The 13,645-nt window shown below is 36.9% G+C and overlaps 1 non-coding gene across 1 annotated transcript; it reads left to right on the forward strand.

Moving 5' to 3' along the window:
• Window positions 1–249: 249 nt before the first annotated feature.
• Window positions 250–357, forward strand: LOC112745415 (small nucleolar RNA R71). The gene has a single exon (XR_003173345.1). It is a non-coding gene; the product is annotated as a small nucleolar RNA R71 (small nucleolar RNA).
• The last annotated feature ends 13,288 nt before the right edge of the window (window positions 358–13,645 follow it).

Genomic DNA, 13,645 nt, shown 5'->3' on the forward strand with positions numbered 1-13,645 from the left:
TTTATTCTGAGCCAGTATGGCATTCAGAGTATCAACTTCAAGAACTCCCTTCTTCATAGGCGTCCCATTACTCACAGGATTCCTTTCAGAAGTGTACATGAAATGGTTATTAGCAACCATGTCAATGAGTTCTTGAGCTTTTGCAGGCATTTTCTTTAGGTGAATGGATCCACCTGCAGAAGTGTCCAGTGACATCTTTGATAGCTCAGATAAACCATCATAGAATATATCCAAGATGGTCCATTCTGAAAGCATGTCAGAAGGACACTTTTTGGTCAACTGTTTGTATCTTTCCCAAGCTTCATAGAGGGATTCACCTTCTTTCTGTCTGAAGGTTTGAACATCAGCTCTAAGCTTGCTCAGCTTTTGAGGAGGAAAGTACTTGGCTAAGAAAGCCGTGACCAGCTTATCCCAAGAGTTCAGGCTATCTTTGGGTTGAGATTCCAACCATAATCTAGCTCTGTCTCTTACAGCAAAAGGGAAAAGCATGAGCCTGTAGACTTCAGGATCTACTCCATTAGTCTTAACAGTATCACATATCTGCAAGAATTCAGTTAAGAACTGAAAAGGATCTTCAGATGGAAGTCCATGAAACTTGCAGTTCTGCTGCATCAGAGAAACTAATTGAGGTTTCAGCTCAAAGTTGTTTGCTCCAATGGCAGGAATGGAGATGCTTCTTCCATGTAGATTAGAATTAGGTGCAGTAAAGTCACCAAGCATTCTCCTTGCATTGTTGTTGGGTTCGGCTGCCATCCCCTTTACTTGTTCGAAATTTTCAATCAAGTTGTCTCTGGATTGTTGTAATTTAGCTTCTCTTAATTTTCTCTTCAGAGTCCTTTCAGGTTCTGGATCAGCTTCAACAAGAATGCCTTTTTCTCTGTCCCTGCTCATAAGAAAGAGGAGAGAAAAAGAAAAGAAGAGGAATCCTCTATGTCACAGTAAAGATGTTCCTTATTGTTAGTGGAAGACAAGAAGAAGAAATTCGAACACAGATAGAAGAGGGGGTTCGAATTTGGTGATGATGTGAGGAAGAGATGTTAGTAGATGAATAAATAAATAAAATAAGATGAGAGAGAGGGATAATTTTCGAAAATTATTTTGAAAAAGAGTTAGTGATTTTCGAAAATGGTTTTTGAAAATTGTTGGTACTTTTTCGAAAAATTTTTAAAATTAAAAATAAAAATAAGAATAATTAGTTAATTAAAAAGAAATTTTTGAAAAAGAGGGAAGATATTTTCAAAAATTAGAAAGAGAGAGTTAGTTGGGTAGTTTTGAAAAAGTTAAGAAACAAACAAAAAGTTAGTTAGTTAGTTGAAACAAATTTTGAAAAGATAAGAAGTTAGGAAGTTAGAAAATATATTTTGAAAAGATATTTTTGAAAAAGATAAGATAAGAAGATATTTTTGAAAAGATATGATTGAAATTAGTTTTGAAAAAGATTTGATTTTTAAAATCTTAATTAATGACTTGATTCATAAGAAATCATAAGATATGATTCTAGAACTTAAAGTTTGAATCTTTCTTAACAAGCAAGTAACAAACTTTAAATTTTTGAATCAAAACATTAATTGTTATTTTTAATTTCGAAAATTTGTGATAAAAATAAGAAAAAGATTTTTGAAAAATATTTTTGGAATTTTCGAAAATAACCAAAAATTTTGAAAAAGATTTGATTTTTGAAAAAAAGATTTTGAAAAAGATAAGATTTTCAAATTGAAAATTTGATTTGACTCATGAGAAACAATTAGATTTTAAAAAATTTTTGAAAAAGTCAATTCAAATTTTCGAATTTGATGAGAGAAAAAGGGAAAGATATTTTTTTTTATTTTTGAATTTTTATGATGCAAGAGAAAAATACTAAAAAGATGCAATGCATGAAATTTTTAGATCAAAACAATGAATGCGTGCAAGAATGCTATGAATGTCAAGATGAACACCAAGAATACTATGAATGTCAAGATGAACATCATAGACATAATTTTGAAAAGTTTTTAATGCAAAGAAAACATGCAAGACACCAAACCTAGAATTCTTTAATGCTTACGCACTAAGAATTCAAGAATGCATATGATAAACATGAAAAGACACAAAACAAAAAAAATCATCAAGATCAAACAAGAAGACTTACCAAGAACAACTTGAAGATATGAAGAACACTATGAATGCATGATATTTTCGAAAAAATGCAAGATGCATATGCAATTGACACCCAACTTATAACATGACTCAAGACTCAAACAAGAACACAAACATATTTTTTATTTTTATGATTTTATGATTTTTTTTTTGTATGTTCTTTTAATTTTTTTTTTCGAAAATTATTGTGAAAAATAAAAAATAAGGATTCCAAAATTTTTAATATGAATTCCAGGAATCTTATGCTCTAAAGCTCCAATCAAAGGGTCAGGCATGGCTTAATAGCCAGCCAAGCTTTAGTATGTAACTCAGACATGGCACGCCTGACATTCCTTACATTCAAAAGCCAATTGGCTAAGAAAGATAAAGAAGCTCTTCTCTTGAGTATAAGAATTGAGACATGGCTTTACAGCCAGCCAGGCTTCAACATGCTTCATGAAACACTAGAATTCATTCTTAAAAATTCTGAAGCCATAGAATAATTTATTTTTGAAAACATTTTTTTTTCGAAAACAAAAGAAAATTTTTTGAAAGATTTTTGAAAAATTTTTTGAAAAGAAAACAAAAAGAAAGTTACCTAATCTGAGCAACAAGATGAACCGTCAGTTGTCAAAACTCGAACAATCCCCGGCAACGGTGCCAAAAACTTGGTGCACGAAATTGTGATGTCTAGGCTCGAACAATCCCTAGCAACGTGAGCAACTTGGTACGCGTAATCGTGATTACACTTTAATGATGTAAAATTCATGGCTCTTTCTTTCCCTGGCAATGGCGCCAAGAACATGGTGCCAATACCATGGTTCACAACTTCGATACAACTAACCAGCAAGTGCACTGGGTCGTCCAAGTAATACCTTACGTGAGTAAGGGTCGAATCCCACGGAGATTGTTGGTATGAAGCAAGCTATGGTCACCTTGCAAATCTCAATTAGGCAGATATAAATTGATAATGATGTTTTCGAATAATAACTAATAAAATAGGGATAGAAATACTTATGTAAATCACTGGTGAGAATTTCAGATAAGCAAATAGAGATGCTTCTCATTCCTCTAAACCTCTGCTTTCCTGCTATCTTCATCCAATCAATCTTACTCCTTTCCATGGCTGGCTTTATGTGATACATCACCACTGTCAATGGCTACTTTCGGTCATCTCTCAGGAAAATGATCCAATGCCCTGTCACGGCACGGCTAATCGTCTGGAAGCATCACCCTTGTCAATGGCTTCATCTTATCCTCTCAATGAATAATATGCTCACGCACCCTGTCACGGCACGGCTATTCATCTGTCGGTTCTCGATCATGCTGGAATAGGATTTACTATCCTTTTGCGTCTGTCACTAATGCCCTGCAATCGCGAGTTTGGAGCTCGTCATAGTCATTCATTCATTGAATCCTACTCGGAATACCACAGACAAGGTTTAGACCTTCCGGATTCTCTTGAATGCCGCCATCATTCTAGCTTACGCCGCGAAGATTCTGGTTAGGAGATCTAAGAGATATTCATTCTAGCTTATTTCATGTAGAACAGAAGTGTTTGTCAGGCACGCGTTCATAAGGGAGAAGGATGATGAGCGTCACACATAATCATCACCTTCATCACGTTCTTGGGTGTGAATGGATATCTTAGAAGCGAAATAAGATGAATTGAATAGAAAACAGTAGTACTTTGCATTAATCTTTGAGGAACAGCAGAGCTCCACACCTTAATCTATGGAGTGTAGAAACTCTACTGTATGAAAATACATAAGTGAAGGTCCAGGCATGGCCGAGATGGCCAGCCCCCTAAAGCATGATCAATAGTCTCCTAAGATGAACAATGGATTAAAACTGAGACCAAAGATACCAAATACAATAGTAAGAGGTCCTATTTATAATAAACTAGTCACTAGGGTTTACATGAGTAAGTAATTGATGCATAAATCCACTTCCAGGGCCCACTTGGTGTGTGTTTGGGCTGGGCTTAAGTGTTGCACGTGTAGAGGTCCTTCTTGGAGTTGAACGTCAGTATTTGTGCCAGTTTGGGCGTTCAACTCTGGTTTTAGCTCCTTTTCTGGCGCTGGACGCCAGAATTGGGTAGAAAGCTGGCGTTGAATGCCAGTTTACGTCATCTATTCTTGGCCAAAGTATGGACTATTATATATTTCTGGAAAGCCCTGGATGTCTACTTTCCAACGCAATTGGAAGCGCGCCATTTCGAGTTTTGTAGCTCCAGAAAATTCACATTGAGTGCAGGGAGGTCAGAATCCAACAGCATCAGCAGTTCTTCTTCAACCTCTGAATCTGATTTCTGCTCAAGTCCCTCAATTTCAGCCAGAAAATACCTGAAATTACAGAAAAACACACAAACTCATAGTAAAGTCCAGAAATGTGAATTTAACATAAAAACTAATGAAAACATCCCTAAAATTAACTAGATCCTACTAAAAACATACTAAAAACAATGTTAAAAAGCGTATAAATTATCCGCTCATCAGTCACCCCTCCTTAAAACTGTGACCATAGCCTTATCTATGGTCACGGTTTTCACCGTGACCATAGCCTCTATGGTCACCCCTCCTTTAAACCATGACCATAGCCTTATCTATGGTCAGCCCACCTTAAAACCGTGACCATAGCGTTATCTATGGTCACGGTTTTTGCCGTGACCATAGCCTCTATGGTCACCCCACGTAAAATCATGACCATAGCCCTATCTATGGCCACGGTTTTCACCGTGACCATAGCCTCTATGGTCACCCCTCTTTAAAACCGTGACCATAGCCCTATCTATGGTCACAGTTTTTTGCCATGACCATAACTTCTATGGTCACCCTATCTTAAAACCGTGACCATAGCCTTATCTATGGTCACGGTTTTCACCGTGGCCATAGCTTATCTATGGTCACCCCTCCTTAAAACCGTGACCATAGCCTATCTACGGTCACAGTTTTTCACCGTGACCATAGCCTTATCTATGGTCACTGTTTTCACCGTGGCCATAGCTTATCTATGGTCACAGTTTTTACCGTTACCATAGCTTATCTATGGTTACCTTATTTTTAAATGATGACTATAGCCTATTTTGTTTTATGATATTTAATTTTTTTTAAAGCATAATCACATCCCAAAATGATGATAATCACAAAATAAATCTAAAAATGAGAAATTCAATAAATCTAAATCATAAAAGTTTCATTAAAAACTAGATATCCATTACAACACTAATCAAAATAAGGTGTAATTTATCCATTATATGTAATATTGGATAAAGTCTCTTATCAAAAAGTAAGAACAGAACAAAATAATACATTTAAATAACCAAAATCATTATAAGACTCATCCCATCTTATATTTGTATAGAACATATTTTCTTCACATCATTTCCTCATGCTCCTGCTAGCAAAAAAAATAAACATGTTAGAATAAAGCAAAAATATTTTTGATGATGCAGTACAGTTGAGTAATGAATATAGAGCACAAGTTAAAACTAATTAAACTAATAACAAAAGACCTAAATTAAAACTAATTAGTGCTACACTGCTACAATTTCACAAAAGACCTAAATTAAAACTAATTAAACTATAACAACAAAAATTGGAGTTTTCTTGGACATTTCAACTTTCAGATCAAAACCCATTTCTTAGAAAAAGCTTTGATGCCTACAATATATGTAACAACCCCGGTTTTCGAGAACACGAAATCTTTTCTGAAAGTACGGATTTCTCCGGAAGATCAGTAAGGGGAAAACCTTTGATATATCATCAAGTATCTCAATCCTCATTGTCATTATGTCATCTTTAAGTTAGAACCTTTTCCGAGACAAACTCAATAATACGGTCACGAAGAACCTGGTTTTTGAACCGTATCAGTTAGAAGTTTTGATTTGGTTTTTTGTAAATAGTCTCAGTTTGACGAACCGGACTCAATTTATGAGAGAAGAGAGATAATAGGATGATATTATCATTATATTAGTATTAGAAGCTTCTTGAATAATATTATAAGGTTACCTGGTTATTTTTAGTTAAAAACAGAAAATCGGTTTAACCAGGTTTACGGTTTACTGGTGCAGCTTAGCACCAACACTCTCTGATGAATTTAGCAATGCTAAGGCCTCATTATACATGTACTATTCTCATAATAAATATGTTACTAGTGTCATTTATGCTAGTATCTCAGAAAATAATTTTTAGAGATGTTTTTACGAGTGTTCCGATACATCTAGTTTTAGTAGTTATACACCTGAGATATTTTAATATTATTTTAACCCACCTCCAAGCCAACCAATCACAACTCACCTTACACCCCCAAGACCTCCAAGGCTATCTAATTTCATCATTTTGGCCGAAAATAACAAGAGAGAAAAGAGAGAAACTTTCATGAACACTTAATCTTCAAAGCTTGATTTCTTCTGAACCAAAACTCAAATCAAAACTCCGATTTCACCAAAATGATCTTCTCTTCTTCCTCTACATAACCATGTAACTTATCAAGGATGGAAATAAGGTGAGATGGCTATTCCTTTCCCATTTCAATTCGGTTTTCAACGAAAACCATGCAAAACATGTGTTTTCTTGATGTTCATCCTTAGGAATCATGCTTAACTTGACTTGAGGGCCAAGAAACATGAATTTCCAGCAAGTCTAAGGTGAGATATCTCTTCCTAACGTGCTGAGGGAGATTTGGTGTAACAGCCCAGACCACCCGCTAGCACGATATTGTCTGCTTTGGCACACAAGGCCTCACGGTTTTGCCTTTGACGATAGGGATGATAGCCGAAGCCCCCCACACTCACTCGTCAAAACGCGTCATGCTACGGAGAGGTATCCACACCCTTATAAGGCATGCTTCGTTCCCCTCTCCAACTGATGTGGGCCTTACAATCCACCCCCTAAGGGAGCCAAGCGCCCTCGCTGGCACATCGATCCGGGTTCTGGCTCTGATACCATCTGTAACAGCCCAGACCACCCACTAGCACGATATTGTCCGCTTTGGCACACAAGACCTCACGGTTTTACCTTTGACGATAGGGATGATAGCCGAAGCCCCCCACACTCACTCGTCAAAATGCGTCATGCTAGGGAGAGGTATCCACACCCTTATAAGGCATGCTTCGTTCCCCTCTCCAACCGATGTGGGCCTTACAATCTCTGTAACAGCCCAAACCACCCAATAGCACGATATTGTCTGCTTTGGCACACAAGGCCTCACGGTTTTGCCTTTGACGATAGGGATGCTAGCCGAAGCCCCCCACACTCACTCGTCAAAACGCGTCATGCTAGGGAGAGGTATCCACACCCTTATAAGGCATGCTTCGTTCCCCTCTCCAAACGATGTGGGCCTTACAATCCACCCCCTAAGGGAGCCCAGCGCCCTCGCTGGCACATCGATCCGGGTTCTGGCTCTGATACCATCTGTAACAGCCCAGACCACCCACTAGCACGATATTGTCCGCTTTGGCACACAAGGCCTCACGGTTTTGCCTTTGACGATAGGGATGATAGCCGAAGCCCCCACACTCACTCGTCAAAATGCGTCATGCTAGGGAGAGGTATCCACACCCTTATAAGGCATGCTTCGTTCCCCTCTCCAACCGATGTGGGCCTTATAATCTCTGTAACAGCCCAAACCACCCGCTAGCACGATATTGTCCGCTTTGGCACACAAGGCCTCACGGTTTTGCCTTTGACGATAGGGATGCTAGCCGAAGCTCCCCACACTCACTCGTCAAAATGCGTCATGCTAGGGAGAGGTATCCACACCCTTATAAGGCATGCTTCGTTCCCCTCTCCAACCGATGTGGGCCTTACTATCCACCCCCCTAAGGGAGTCCAGCGCCCTCGCTGGCACATTGATCCGGATTCTGGCTCTGATACCATCTGTAACAGCCCAGACCACCCGCTAGCACGATATTGTCCGCTTTGGCACACAAGGCCTCACGGTTTTGCCTTTGACGATAGGGATGCTAGCCGAAGACCCCCACACTCACTCGTCAAAACGCGTCATGCTAGGGAGAGGTATCCACACCCTTATAAGGCATGCTTCGTTCCCCTCTCCAACTGATGTGGGCCTTACATTTGGTCAGTTGAGAGTTTGTGGATTTAAAGTTGTTCTTGATGTGTTTTAGGAGGAAAAAGTGCTTTAAGAACATTTCAAAGAGTAACCGGATTTGGAGCAGCAAATCAAGGTAGGGTGTCACGAAATTAATCTTGATTATTTGTGTTTGAGTTGTGTGAATGTTGTATAAATTGGCTGTGCTAAAAATTGGTTGCTTATATGATTGATTCTTGGTTAAAATTTGGTGAAATTTTGATGAAATTTGATGAAATTCAAGCTTTAAAGTTCATGTTTTTGGGGCAGCTGGAAAAATGAAACCCTAAGTTTAAATTGAGGTTCAATTTGTATTGAAATCATGTAGAAAAGATGAGGTTTTAGTGGCTGCTAATTTATTATGAATTATAGTAAAAATCGGTTGCTGAAAAGACTAAAAAACGGGTAAAAATAGAGAAGGAATCTGAAGAATTTATGAAGAACATGAAGAACACTTTGAGTGTGATGAAGAATAATGAAGAACACCTTTTTGATTCATAAAAGGGAAAGGAAGTAATTAATTTGGTGTTTGGGGGGTTATTTGGTAATTTCTGAAAGTTAGGGTGGTAAAAGTAGAAATATTAAAAGTTACGGGTGGTAAAAAGTGAATTTTAAAGGTTAAAAGTAAAAGTAAGTTAATTTTCGAAAATTTAATGATAAAATAATAAATAATAATATTTAATTAAAAATAATATTTTAATAAAAATAATAAAATAATGCGAAAAAGGCAGTTTTCTGTAAAAGCTTTAGAAAGACAACTTTAAGTGCAGAATCTCATAATTACCTTCATAAAATACTTAGGGAGTGGTAAAAATATATTAGTGAGGCAAAGATAAATAAAAGATAAAAAGTTAAAGAAAAGATAAAAATCGAAGAAAAAGTCTGTAAAGTTTTAATGACAGAAAAACAGACAGAGACTAGTGAACGAACTAGGGCAACATAGTTAGTCCTGGAATTGTGAATAGGGTTAGGTATTATATGAAAAGTTAAATTGTTTCAGTATAGACTTAATGAACCTATACTTGGGACAGACTAACTATTCATACCGAAATTTACATAAGCTTTAAATACATACGTTAAACAGAGAAATCAGAGCAGAGTAAAGAAACACAGAGAATAGAGTAACCAGAGCAGAATAAAGGGATACAGAGAAAAGAGAAACCAGAATAGAGTAAAGAGATACAAAGAAAAAAAAGTAATATGATAAAGAGAAATGGTTTGAGCCAAGATATTGTAAAAGTGAAAGATGTAAAGTTTGTATAGTATGATTGAACAGAGAAAGAAAGAGGTATTGCATAAAAATGTGAAAATGATGATGAATAATGAGAATGATGATGAATGATGATAATGAGAATGATTATGTGATGATTTGTTGCTTGAGGCAACCCAAGAGATATTTATTTGTTGCTTGAGGCAACCCAAGAGATGTATTTATTCATTTGTTGCGTTAAGGCAACTCCAGATATACTTGTATGATCATCTGCTACAGTGAGGCAGTCAGATAGATAATGGTGTGATCACTGAAAACGCTTTCCTACGGTACAGATCCATATTTTATTTCTATAAGGCAGAGGGGTTATTTCCTGCTACAGAAGTACCGTGACCACCTGTTCCATTTCTGTAGTGGCAGAGGGGTTATTTCCTGTATACAGAAGGTGTGTCGGCATACATCCCTGCAGTGGTAGATGTGTTATTTCCTGTATGCAATGGACCCTATGGTGGCAGAGGGGTTATTTTCTGTACACAGGGGTATAGCCAATAGGAAAGACTTATCCAGACAGAGGTTGCTGGATAACGTCGGGAGCGGGTTAGTAACCGACAAATGAGCTCATTACCTGCACTAGGGCTAGACATGCATCATACTTGGTTGCGCATTTCCTTTGTTATGTTTGTGGTATGAATGTATGCATTCCTTGTTTGTATTCTATTCTCTGCGCTTGTGATATTTTCTTGTATTCTTCTGTTTGTGTTCTGCTATCTGTTTTCTCTATCTTCTCTACTTATCTGTGTTTTCTAATTACTGCTTCCTTGTATTCTACTAATAGTCTGCTAAACAACATAGAATTAATGAACGTAACTAATAACCTCGACCCTACTAAGAACTCCCCAGTTCTTACCCCTTCTCTCTCCCTTCCCCCTTCAGATGGAAGTAAGAGTACCTTACCATAGTTCGCTGATGACCGTTCGCAAGAAGAGGATTCTGCTCTAGATAGTCTTCTGAGTCTAGGGTGAATATCGTTCTCTGATTATATGTAAATACTGTGAGACCAGCCAACGTCTTCACCCCTTCGTATGCGCACTTTAACCTAAATCCTGTGTACGAGATTCTTATTTTGTGGATACTTCATGAAGTACCAGAGAGACATCCTGTGGAAAAGTCTAATCGTGCAGAGGAGTAGCAGATGATGTTCTATCTTTTGATGACGTTCCACCTGACTTGAGTTGTGAAGACTTAGAACGTACTTTCCCTCGCTTTAGTAGTTTAGAGGGACTAGGTGAGTATAGAGTCTAGGCTAGCCTAGGTGCCAGCTTAGGGACCTCTTGAACAAGTCAGGACCTGGGATGTTGTATGTATGTATATGTATATAGTTATTATCTAGCTATACCTAGGGGTGTTCTAACTAAAGGTCTATACTCTAATAAAGGCTGGATAACTGAATGTTGCTAGCTACTTGTGATGTATTTATGTGTGGTTGCTTATAACTGTTTTATCTGTTATCAGCTGTGAGTTGATTATGAATGATTCCGTCTATTAATCCAAATGTTTTCAAAAAAAAAAAAAGTACCTCGCTAACTAACTACGCTTTTAACAATGAATCAGGCTCATATAATAAATAATAGATAATATATAGGATGACAAATTGGTAGCACTCAGTTTCTGGTATGTCCTAGGCGTACTAAAAATTGGGTCGTTACAATATATGTAACAAAACAAACAAACAAAATTTGGATAAGAAAGAAACATTAAACAAATCGCATCAACATTTAATTTTTCGTTAATTAATAGGTAACATCATGCATATATCAGACCTTGGAAATCTTAATTGATGGATACCATTTAACTAAAAAGCAATGTGAGCAAGCATCATAATGCCTTACAACAACACAATTAGGCTAAAAAAGGAAACAGAATATTTAGCACTTACATCATAAACCAACTTATGTTAGTAGATATTATTACATAAGCATAAGCATTCTAAGTAATACAAGCATTCGAACATAGTCTTTCTAACTCTTACCTCTTCTACTAAGCTATTTTAATACAAGCATTCAAATGCTATTTTCTTATTTTTATTATCGCCTCTTCTACTAAGCTTCATCATCTTTATTATCTTTCCTAATTTTTGAAATCAAAGCTAGCTACCTTGTTCAACAGCAGAGATAATTTTTTATTTATATTTTTTCCCAACACCTACTGATAATTTAAATTTATGATCAAGGACTAGAAAAATGAAGTCTAATTTGCTAGCTAGTAGAATTTTAGTTAACTATGAAGACACAAGCAATTGACCCAAAGCAAGAAAAGCCAGAGGAACTACACCAACGAGCTTAGTATCTTTGAACTTGTACAACTTTTACTACAAAACCTCAATTAAACTAAAATTTGGTTTGGAGGCTCCTAACTTGTCTTGCAACAAGTGTGTCTTGGTTGCAACCCAATTGCTACTCAATTCTAAGAGTTATAAGCATTGGAAGTTGATGCATAACTTGCCGAAAACTGATTCTTTCTAGCTTTGATCACTAATTTTCAAAAATTCACAACTTCCAATCCTTAACTCCTAAAATTCTGAAATTTTAGAGCAATAAACCAAGTTAATTTTTAAAACAAAATTGGTTTCGCTCCAAAACTCCGCTCGGAGAAGTCGCAGCAAGACAAACAAGTTGCTGTCCTGTTTGAACTCTTCTGCTGCAGGATAGATTTGACCACTCAACTTTAAAAATTTTCCATAAATTTTGTATATAACAAAAAGATATCAAATTTTCCAGTCCAGCTCTACATATTCCCAAGTTTAATTCAGACTTGGTCCCATACAATTCTGATCATCACGAAATTAGTTATAACTTTTCAAAGTTTCTGACTTCGTTTAAAAGTAATGCAGAAAATCAGATTTTATAATTCAACTTTGAAAAATCATAAATAATTCTCCAGTTAATACGAAACCATCAAAATTAAATATTAATAAGTATACTTGTTGTAGTTTACTTATCTTTTAGTCATATCATTCCAATCTCTATTAAGTTGCTGGTTCACTTTCAAAGTTGCCGTTTCATTTCAAAACTCAGATTTTCAACAAGTAGTTTAGTGTTTCAGCATTCAACTCCTTTAATACCTCTCAAAATCAAATCTCAAAACAATCACCAATCAATTCCACCACCATTACAATATACTTAGTAACCAGCTCAACAGTAATCAACCAATATAATTGATGAGCAGATAATTTATACGCTTTTTGGCATTGTTTTTAGTATATTTTTAGTAGAATCTAGTTACTTTTAGGGATGTTTTTAATAGATTTTATGTTAAATTCACATTTCTGGACTTTACTATGAGTTTGTGTGTTTTTCTGTGATTTCAGGTATTTTCTGGCTGAAATTGAGGGACTTGAGCAGAAATCAGATTCAGAGGTTGAAGAAGGACTGCTGATGCTGTTGGATTCTGACCTCCCTGCACTCAAAATGGATTTTCTGGAGCTACAGAGCTCGAAATGGCGCGCTTCCAATTGCGTTGGAAAGTAGACATCTAGGACTTTCTAGCAATATATAATAGTCCATACTTTGGCCAAGAATAGATGACGTAAACTGGCGTTCAACGCCAGCCTTCTGCCCAAATCTGGCGTCCAGCGCCAGAAAAGGATCCAAAACCAGAGTTGAACGCCCAAACTGGCACAGAAAGTGGCGTTCAACTCCACAAATGGCCTCTGCACGTGCTACACTTAAGCTCAGCCCAAACACACACCAAGTGGGCCCCAGAAGTGGATTTATGCATCAATTACTTACTCATGTAAACCCTAGTGACTAGTTTATTATAAATAGGACCTTTTACTATTGTATTAGCCATCTTTGGTCTCAGTTTTATTCCATTGTTCATCTTAGGAGACTATTGATCTCGTTTAGGGGGCTGGCCATCTCGGCCATGCCTGGACTTTCACTTATGTATTTTCACGGTAGAGTTTCTACACTCGATAGATTAAGGTGTGGAGCTCTGCTGTTCCTCAAAGATTAATGCAAAGTACTACTGTTTTCTATTCAATTCTTCTTATTTCGCTTCTAAGATATCCATTCGCACCCAAGAATGTGATGAAGGTGATGATTATGTGTGACGCCCATCATCCTTCTCCCTTATGAACGCGTGCCTGACAAACACTTCTGTTCTACATGAAATAAGCTAGAATGAGTATCTCTTAGATCTCCTAACCAGAATCTTCGTGGCGTAAGCTAG

This window comes from Arachis hypogaea, chromosome 14 (assembly GCF_003086295.3).
Source record: "Arachis hypogaea cultivar Tifrunner chromosome 14, arahy.Tifrunner.gnm2.J5K5, whole genome shotgun sequence".
In the NCBI taxonomy this organism is placed as follows: domain Eukaryota; kingdom Viridiplantae; phylum Streptophyta; class Magnoliopsida; order Fabales; family Fabaceae; genus Arachis; species Arachis hypogaea.